Source organism: Scylla paramamosain, chromosome 28 (assembly GCF_035594125.1).
Source record: "Scylla paramamosain isolate STU-SP2022 chromosome 28, ASM3559412v1, whole genome shotgun sequence".
In the NCBI taxonomy this organism is placed as follows: domain Eukaryota; kingdom Metazoa; phylum Arthropoda; class Malacostraca; order Decapoda; family Portunidae; genus Scylla; species Scylla paramamosain.
This window is the reverse complement of record NC_087178.1, coordinates 12047251-12057250: the sequence shown is the minus strand read 5'-3', so window position 1 is coordinate 12057250 and position 10000 is coordinate 12047251. Positions and strand designations below refer to the sequence as shown.

The following is a 10000-nucleotide window of genomic DNA, read 5'->3' as shown; positions in this document are numbered from 1 at the left end:
ATTTTGCTTACATCCTCCTTGTTATAACCCTTATACCACTTAAAGACTTCTATCAGGTCCCCTCTTATCCCATGTCTCTCTAAAAGAATGTAAATTTAACAACTTTAATCTTGCATCGTAAGGAATACTCTTCATCCCCTGTATCCTTTTAGTCATTCTCCTCTGTACTGATTCTAATAGACCTATATCTTTCCTGTAATGTGGGGACCAGAACTGCACAGTGTAGTCTAGATGAGGTCTGACCAGCGCCAAATATAACTTTAATTTTATAACTTCAGGCTTTCTACTTTTAACACTCCTAAAAATTAATCCAAATATTCTATTTTCCCTGTTTCTGCCCTCTGCATTGCTTTCCTAGACGGAATTCAGAGCTAACTATAACTCCTAAATATTTTTCATACCCTGAACCTACCAGAGTTTCGTTGTTTATTGTGTACCTACTGTGTGGGTTTCCTCTACCTATGCTAAGTACTTTGTATTTGTTGATAAACTGCATTTGCCATCTGTCCATCCATTCATTCATCCTATCTAAATCTGCCTGCAAGTAGATGGCATCTGATTCTGACATAATTGATCTACCAATCTTTGCCTGCAAATTTACTAAGATCACTACTAATTCCACTATCCAAGTCATTGATATATATTAAAAACAACAGTGGCCCTAATACTGATCCCTGTGGCATCCCGCTAATTACATGACCTCACTTGGATTTAGAGCCATTTATTACAACTCTTTGTCACCTGTCGCTTAGCCATGACCTTATCCAGCCTAACACCTTCCTATCTATCCTGTGTGCCCTAACCTTTCTTAGGAGCCTCTGATGGGGTACCTTGTCAAAAGCTTTACTAAAGTTCAGATATAAGCTGTCGTAACTATCACCATTATCTACTGCCTTGTACACTTTACTGTAAAAACTTAACAAGTTCGTCGGGCAAGACTTCTCCTTCATGAAGCTGTGCTGTGACTGATTTATCAAGTTATGTTTGTCTAAATACTCCTTTATGTTCCTCGCTATTATTGACTCCAATATTTTACCCACAACTGAAGTTAAGCTGACAGGTCTATAATTAGATGGTAAAGTTTTAACTCCTTTCTTAAAGATGGGTACTACATTAGCCTGCCTCCACATTACTGGTACCTCACCTGACTCAAGTGATTTCCTAAAGCCAGAGACTAATGGCTCACTAATAACCTCTGCATTCCTTAAGTACTCTGGCACATATTTCATCTAGTCCTGGTGTCTTGAACTTTTTAGCTTATCTATCTCCTGTTCCACTATCTCCTTGGTTATGAAAATATCTATCAGCTTCTCATTCTCATCTGCTTTAAACATCTGTTCACAATTTGGCATATCCTGCATGTTTTCCTGGGTGAAGACAGTAAAAAAATACTCATTCAGAATTTTAATATCTTCTCCCCAGAACTAACCAGCACCCCATGTGCTGCCTCTAGTGGACCTATAGTATCTTTATTCTTCGTCCTGTATACCTGATAAAATCCCCTGGGGTCCGTCTTCACCTGGCTGGCTACCTTTAATTCATAATTGCCCTTGGTAACCTCCTGACTTATAACTAATTCATTACATTGTGGTCCTGAAACCTCTTCACCTACCCTTAATCTCTTATATATACTTCTCTTCCATCCTGTATAATGTTTTAACCTAGTAGTCATCCATTTAGGGTAATTTTTTTTGTGATCTTATTGCTCTATACGGGATGTTTGCTAACTGTCCTATATGCAGTTTGTCTACAAAATATTTATACAACTCATTTACATTTACTTCACCTAATTCCCTCATTTTGGCCCCTTCCATCCTCTCTACTCCCTCATCTACTCACCTCGACCTCACTTCTCCCATTTCGGTATGACCTGACCCTCCAACATACATCTATCTCACCCTCTCTCTCTCTCTCTCCTCAGCCCCTTCTGGACACATCTTCCCTCCTCTTGTCCTGCACCCTCATACCTCACCTCACCTCTCTCATCCTGCCTTATCTCTCTCAACTCTGTCCCAGACCTGACCTCACTCTGCATCTGTTGCCAGTCAACTCCTCTCCCAAAGTCAGGTATTTTAATAGTGTTTTTGCTTCTAAAAGTTTCTTCCCATTTTAATTTGTACCTAATTTCCTAATGGTCACTGTTACCTAGCTGCCTTCCAGCCTCTATCTGCATGACTGCTTTCTTCCTGTTAGTATAATATTGTTCCCCCTTGTGGGTTCAACGACTACCTGTTTTAAAAAATTATTCTGTTACCTTAAGAAATTCCTCTGATTCCTTGTTACCCACCATCAGGCTCCAGTTGATATTCCTAAAATTAAAATCTATCACACATACCAGACTGTACCTTCCTGCTCTATTTATTTCCTGCCACAGTGAGGTGTTAATTTCCTTTGTACTGTTTGGTGGACTGTACACTACTCCCAGTACTGCTAACTGTGATCCTTCCTTAATATCTACCCATATCGACTTTTTGAATGTACATCAGGAGGTAACAGAGTCAACATAGCAAGGCTACACCACCTAACAGAGAACATAAAGACTTCCATATCAGGACAAATGACATGGCAACTCTGAACTGCATACAGCAACAACAACAACAACAAAACAACAACAACAACAACAACAACAACAACACTAAAGTAAGGATATACAGTGGACATATGGCAGCTAAAGATATATTGTTAATAACATGTAGCTAGCCAAAGAAAATTTCAGAGAAGAGAAGCATTTATGTCACCACAAAGTAAACATGCAGAATTTAAATAATTTTTGCATATGCTGTAAAAAAGAGCACAAACCTGATGAAACATTATATGCAGGATAAAATACAGCATCCTGAGCTTGGACATGGGACATGCAGTGAGACAGTAGGACAAGAGCAGAATTTTTGCAAGAATACAGTGAAAAAAACAAAAACAACTAGAAAGAAATTTTGTGGGCATATCTGTGTACTGTATGCAAATTTACTATTCAACTTTTCGTGTTTATTTCTTCCCATTTCCTATTTAAGGATATAAAATACTCGAAGTTTCATTAAACTAAAGCTTTTGGTTAGTTGTTGAAACACATGCAAAGGCAACACAAACTTATGACTGGTAAAGAAAATACACTTTTTTTCCTCATTGGGAAGTGAAAAGGCCACGTAAAATCATAAATCTAATCTGCCTCACTGCTGCTGTCTAACTGATGGCTGGTATCTGACAAAATATCCTTGTCATTTGACATTCATGAGGCTCAAAAATCTTCTTCAGGCACAATCAGTTACATGGAAAAGATTTTGAGGTAGAAGTAGTCTGATGCCATCACTGTATCTTCAAATTTAGAGTTAGGAACTGAAGTCAGTGGGTAATCCAAGTCTTAATCTTGTCAAGGAAGTGTGGTCTTGTCAAGGAAGTATGGTTCATGTAATTAATAACTAAGGTAAGGGAACTGAACAAAGACCAGTTGTGCCACAGCACCTGAAGTGCTGTCTTGTTACAGTGTGTGAATGGCACAGTTTCCATGGTGTTCTTGCATTCCTTGCAAATTTTACAAGATTTAGCAATAAACATCATCAAAATGAAGAGTAACTAAACTATTTCAATAATGAAAAGGATCTATGCACCTGATATACATGCCTATACTGCAATAAGGGCAGCTTCTTGTGGCAGTAAGCCTACCATGGAATGTGTGTCTGTTCTGTTCATTACTTGAAAATCCTACACATGTTGAATTTACCAGTTAGGAGCAAGTCTCATATTTTTAAGCTGATGATCATTGAAAATTAAACGTTCATCATTTAATTACATTACCCTGTATGTACTTTACTTTTCTCCTTCACAATAGTGTTACCGAGTCTCTTCAAAAGCTTCGGTGAATCATCCGAGAAATGGATCCATTTACCATTGACGGCAAACATGTCAAGATTCCAAGAGAAGAACATTGTATTCCCTCTTGGTCAGAGGAAGAAAAAAAAAGTGCAGTTACTTAAGTATCAATGTCTTAATCCTAATGAACGTCATCATTCTCACACTCTGCATAATATCAGTCTTTCCCAGATAAAAGGAATAACCTAAAAAATTTCCATTTCTCAGTTCTTTAATCACAAACAAAAATGCATGGTTTCCAAGTTTCAAACTTTTGTCATGTTCACTAGTATCCTTGCCTCCAATGATGGAATCAGAAACCTGGTAAAAATTAAACAAATCTTTGATGATACTCATTACATGAGATATATTGCCTTAAAGTAACTTCCTTTACAGGACTGCCAGAGTTTGTTGCTCCTGCTAACAAAATGTTTCTCAACGAGAAATGCAGTGCTTACTGTAATCCTTTTAGGACTGTGATAATATACTGCTACAGCAAGCTGCCTCCTCCTCTTCCTCCTCGTCCTCCACTGTCACACTAATCAAAGCATATCATTGATGTCCAGTGAAAAATTACAACATCCTGGGAGGCAGGAAATCTGCTGCTCTTTGCATCAATTGCTGTGGTATTGTGCTGGTCTTCCTTCCAGATTGCTGGACTGTCTTGGGTGGTGTGGATGGTGTCCCTGTAAATATGGAAATATGGAATATATTAGCATAACTTTGTGTCATTATTAGCATACTAGTATATGCATTTATTTTCTTGAGTAATGCTATTACCTCTGTTAGTAACAGAATAGGTTAACAACTTTTCTCTTTCTATCTCACCTCTGCCATCTTACACTTTTCCCATACCCACAACAACTGTCCTCTTCAAGTAAGTGATTAACAGTAATTATAAACCTTATATACAGTCATTATTGTGATTAACAGTAATTATAAACCTTATATACAGTCATTATTCCCACCACATCTTTTCCTTGCCAAAAACATCTTAAAATACTTGTTCACATTGCTCATCACATCGGTTAACATGCTTGACTCAGATGTGCCGGTTGTGTTTCCTTTCCTGCTGTAAGCCACTTTACCACAATTCAGTCTGTAAAAAGAAGCATTTTGGTAACTGGAAAGCAAGGATTGCACAAAATTAAGTTATACATATTGTGAAATATTAGTATATAAAGAAATGTATGATTGTGTATGGACAAATGGTGAAAGAAGATAGGATTTGTTAGTAGTGGAGGCAGAAGTTGGTTTATTATATTCTATTTATTCATATTTATATTGATATTCATATTTATATTCATATTATTATTTATTTTTATTTATTTATGTATTTTTTGGAGAAAAAATAACCACATGATTTCTTCCCACCTCTGTTTTTAATTCAAGCTTGATCAAGTTAGATTAAAAGAGAGGAAGGAAGTGGTTCTTAAACAGAACGGTAGATGACGGGAGTAGGCTCTGTAATTAGGTTGTTTGTGCAGAGTCAAAAGAGAGCTTGAAAAGAAGATTAGACAGATTTATGGATGGGGATGATAGGTAGAAATAGGTAGATATGTTTCATACAGGGACTGCTATGTGTAGCCCTGACGGCTTCTTGCACATTCCCTTATTTTCTTATGTTCTTAGAAAATGGGTTAGATAATAGTTGGAATTATGAGATTGCTGAATGGTATCTGCTAGCAAATATGTATATACTGAAATGAAAGCTCATCATATAATGTAATAGAGTACATACAGTATATAGGCTTCAATAAGGTTGTGAATGTTATTAATCAATATTTAGGATCTGTTGTTTAAAAACTACTTCATCATGAATGTCATTTAACCACATTTATCACAACTAAATTAAACATTACCAGTTATAACACAGTTGTGTAGTCACAGAAATGCTCTGTGGTATGTGCCTGAAGTTCGTTTATCTGCAGGAATTGGAGCTGCATTGTTCAGCAGATGTGTTGTGCTGCTGGTATGCTTGAGCTCAAAATTTTCAGTGTGGACAGACTGCTTGTGCTCCACTCATGGTTTTCCCAAGACTTGGAGCCACAGCAATCACCTGGAATCATATTTAAGTTTTTAAATTCTTACTTAAATTCTGAAAGTATAATGAAAATATTTTCTATAAGATTAATAAATAATGAAAACTTGGTTCATATTCATATTTCAAGAACCAGTAAGGGAAAAGAATTTGCAGCCAGACAGATGCCCAGAAATAGTTTTACCCACTCATGGGCTATGTTGGGGTACACTAAGGTTGCCATATATGAACTATCAAAATTCCGGACACCTTCACTAACACCTGATTATGGTCCTGATATGATACTGGAAAACATGTAAATTAATTAAAAGAAACTCAACTTATTTACCTTTGCATATGGCTGATAATCTTGAATTCCATTTTTCCACTTAGCTTAGTTGGTGTCTTCTAACTCTTCTTCAACCACTGCGTGTGTTGCTTGATGTGCCGATACATATTTTTCTGTAGATCTTATATTTTTAAGTAGTTCCTTGTTGGACTTTAAAAAGTTGAGGAAGTCAACGCAAGAGGTCTCTCAGTAGTTGTACTGTACAGTCAGAATACCTTTCATTGTATCAACACTCAGCTTGTTCCTTTCCTTCGTCCGCTGACTTTGCATCAGCGAAAAGACTCGCTCCACATTAGCATTGTGGGATGTTACAGCAAAAAAGAATTGTGCAATTCTGAGCAGTTCTGAGTGGCATTCAATATTCTTTGATGCTTCAAAGTATCTGGTCCATTTTTTATGTGCTGGTAATTTACTGAAGTCTTCATCATTCTTGTTCCTTTCTACAAACTGCCTCAAGTTACAAACTTGGTCAAAGCACTTTACATCATCAAGCTCTATTCCCTTGTCTATCAAGTATACAACACAAGGTTCCACATCAGTCCAGTTTGGCATTTCACTCAAGACCATCCACTTGAAACAAGAGAACTCTTCCAGTGGTTTCATCCACTTAGCTAAGTACTCTGAGCATCTGTTGTACAAGTTAACTACTTCAACACAGAACCTGTTACACTCTTCTTCTTTTCCTTCTGTGTGCTTCTGAGTAATTAGTCCTTTAACTTTTAAAGACATGAAATGCTGGTTCTTTCTTTGTGCAAGTACTTTACACACAGACTCCAAATTTGTCAGCACTTCTACAACAGAGTTACTTTCCTTTTCAATTGTTTGAACGTGTGTGTGAAATACAGCCATTAAAGAGTGCATGTGCCAGAGGTAAATCTCACTCATTTCATTTTCAAAGAATTTTTTTATTACTGTTGGTGGTTGCTCTTGTGAAAGAAAGGACTTAAGAGCAGGAAACATCTCTATCAGCCTTGTGATGACAGGAAATAGTGACAGCCAACGACTTACTATGAGAGAGAAGCTTCCTGTACTCAACCTCAGCAAATTCACAATACTCCTTTAGTTTTTCAGAGCGAACTGTGTAGATATGAAAATGCTGATAAATCTTATTGATAATATTTTAAATATCAATATCCATTCTTTCTGCTCCATGATGAACACAGTTATTCAGAATATGTGCTGGGCAACCTACTCCAATCAATGACTTTTCCAACATCTTCAGATTTGCAAACACATTATTCCCTTCGTTACGTTCGAATCCTCCAAACATTGTATTGCAGTTGTCACCTGTAAATGCCACACACTTTTTAGTAAGCCCATGTTTATCTAGGGTTTCTTTCACATATTTGGCAATAGTGTCTGCAGTCTCATTTGGGGTGTTCTTAAACTCAATCAGTTCTGACTGTAAACCACCATTTTTCCAAAGTACTGAATAATTACAGGAAACAGCTTTAATGCATCGTGATTACTACCATCTGTAGCAATTCCACAGTATACTACTTCATTTTCTTTTAGGCTTTTTAAGGCAACATCAACAGAATGAGGTGCAAGCACAGCTTTTATAATAGCTGCTGTCTTTGTTCAAGCACTAGAAAACTTTCTTGCCACCTGAATCAGGAAAAGTTTTTTTTTTTTTTTTCAGCAAAACAGATGAACAATCCATGGATAAGAAACTAGCGTGATGTTTGACAGTGTGAAATGTATAAGCAGCTTCTGCAGCACTAACATCTTCAGCTTCACTTCCTGGTTTAACAAAATAATGTGTCATCTTCATTGATGAACCCTCTTCTTGCACTGCTCTCTTATGTTTCTCAGAGCTCACATGTGACTGTAAGTCATTAATGCCTTTATGTGCCAGTGAGACAAATGTTCCTGGTTTACACACCAAACACTCGGCTTCCCACTCATCCCTGCCTTTTTTTGAAGCACGGGAGTTTGTTCTGCATCTCTGCAGTGAATTTACACTTTCGTTTGGGCATCTTGACAAGAACAAGTAATAGTTGTAATGACGAGGTCACAAGGCCGCAAACAGTAATCCAAACTGACCCCTATCAGAGCTGGTGAAAGACTGGGGCGCGAGCGCGACGTCAAGTGAGGCGGCGTTGGGAAGGCTGCGAGCACCGACTTCATACAGGACTCATACACGTCAGAGTCTTGACCGAAATCAAACCAAAGCAGCTGCCACTCGGTGAACCTCTCTCTCTCTCTCTCTCTCTCTCTCTCTCTCTCTCTCTCTCTCTCTCTCATCATTTCAACGCAAGGAAATTTAATAATTGTGATTTTTTAACAGTTAGTAATGATGGAAGGTGAAATTCCGGACATTTGAGGGATTTTCAAAAATCCCCCCGGACGCAGATTTCGTTATCTGATTTCCGGATATGTCCGGGAAAATCCGGACGTATGGCAACCCTAGGGTACGCACATATATTGACACCAGCTGCCACATCCCAGGTTTGCTTATTCATGTAATGCCAATCATACACAGTCACATACAACACGAATCAATAATATACACAAAGTACTTCCATCCTGCCTCAGTAAGATTGGACATTTACCTGGTGCTCTGTACTCGTATTTCACACCACATTTTACTTGAAATTATTTGAACATGCTAGATATCTTGCCATGTAAGACGTTCCTGTTATATGCAATATTACACACACCACGGTATCTTATTCATCTCTGGTAAACTCTGGAACTCCCTGCCTTCTTCTGTATTTCCACCTTCCTATGACTTGAATTCCTTCAAGAGGGAGGTTTCAAGACACTTATCCACCAATTTTTGACCACTGTTTTGACCCTTTTATGGGACTGGCATTTCAGTGGGCATTTTTTTTTATTAGATTTTTGTTGCCCTTGGCCAGTATCCTTCCTACATAAAAAAAAAAAAAAAAAAGCAATAGTAGTGGCTGGCAGCATCAGCTCAGTAATTACTTGCTTCAAGACGCTTGTATTTTCTGCTAATGACCAAAATATCCCCCCCCCCAAAAAAAAAAAAAAAAATCCTACCGTCTGGCATCCCAGAGGAATCAATACAGCTGAGCCCATGGGAGTGTACGGCTTTTCTTGCCCCACACAGCAACAGAGGCGAGAGGCATCACAGAGCAGCATGTATGTACGAACACAGGCGTGGGCAGCATTGTGATGGGCTCGGGTTTAGTTTACATGCTTCGAGCTGTGCGTTGACGGTGCTGCCCTCTCCAGTTTCTGCCACGAACATATCAGGGATTGGGTTCCCCCCATTGGGTATCCCTCCTCCTTCCCTCCAGGATACAGCTCTCTCTTGTGCATCACAGAGCGGCATGTACAGTACAGTGTACACACAGGCGTAGGCAGCGGTGCGGTGGGCTCAGAGTTTGTTTACATGCTTCGAGCTGATCACCATGCTTGAATGCAATATTTCAAAAGGAGATGAAACAGAGAGTTATATAGAGTGAGGATCATATCAGCAAATGAACTATAAGTCGATAATCAACTAGTATTTTGGCAGATAGGGAAAACCTCGTTGTCAGGAAGCCGCGAGAATCTTCTAGTCTAGTGAGGTAAAAAAAAAAAAAAAAAAAAAAAAATCACCAGTATTCGCCCTTCCAAAAATTAAACATATGTATGGCGCTCTCTTTGACTGCAGTTCAAGCTGGTGGCGGTGACATGGTGGTGGTGGTGGTGGCTGGGAAGTTAACCAATTTAATTTTGTTTTCATTTATCTGTTATTAATATCTTTCTTCTCACATATATTTATTTATCTACTCTCTTGTTCTTTCATACATTATTCAGCAATCCCTCTC

General features: G+C 38.2%; 1 protein-coding gene and 1 long non-coding RNA gene across 2 annotated transcripts in view; one reads left to right on the top strand and one right to left on the bottom strand.

Moving 5' to 3' along the window:
* The window catches only part of LOC135115126 (uncharacterized), a 127378-nt gene that overhangs the window by 2055 nt on the left and 115323 nt on the right, over window positions 1–10000 (top strand). The window lies entirely within an intron of this gene.
* LOC135115125 (uncharacterized) lies at window positions 4007–5890 on the bottom strand. Its single transcript, XR_010275826.1, has 3 exons — window positions 5709–5890; window positions 4791–4945; window positions 4007–4749 (listed from the first exon to the last, which is right to left on the bottom strand). It is a non-coding gene; the product is annotated as an uncharacterized LOC135115125 (long non-coding RNA).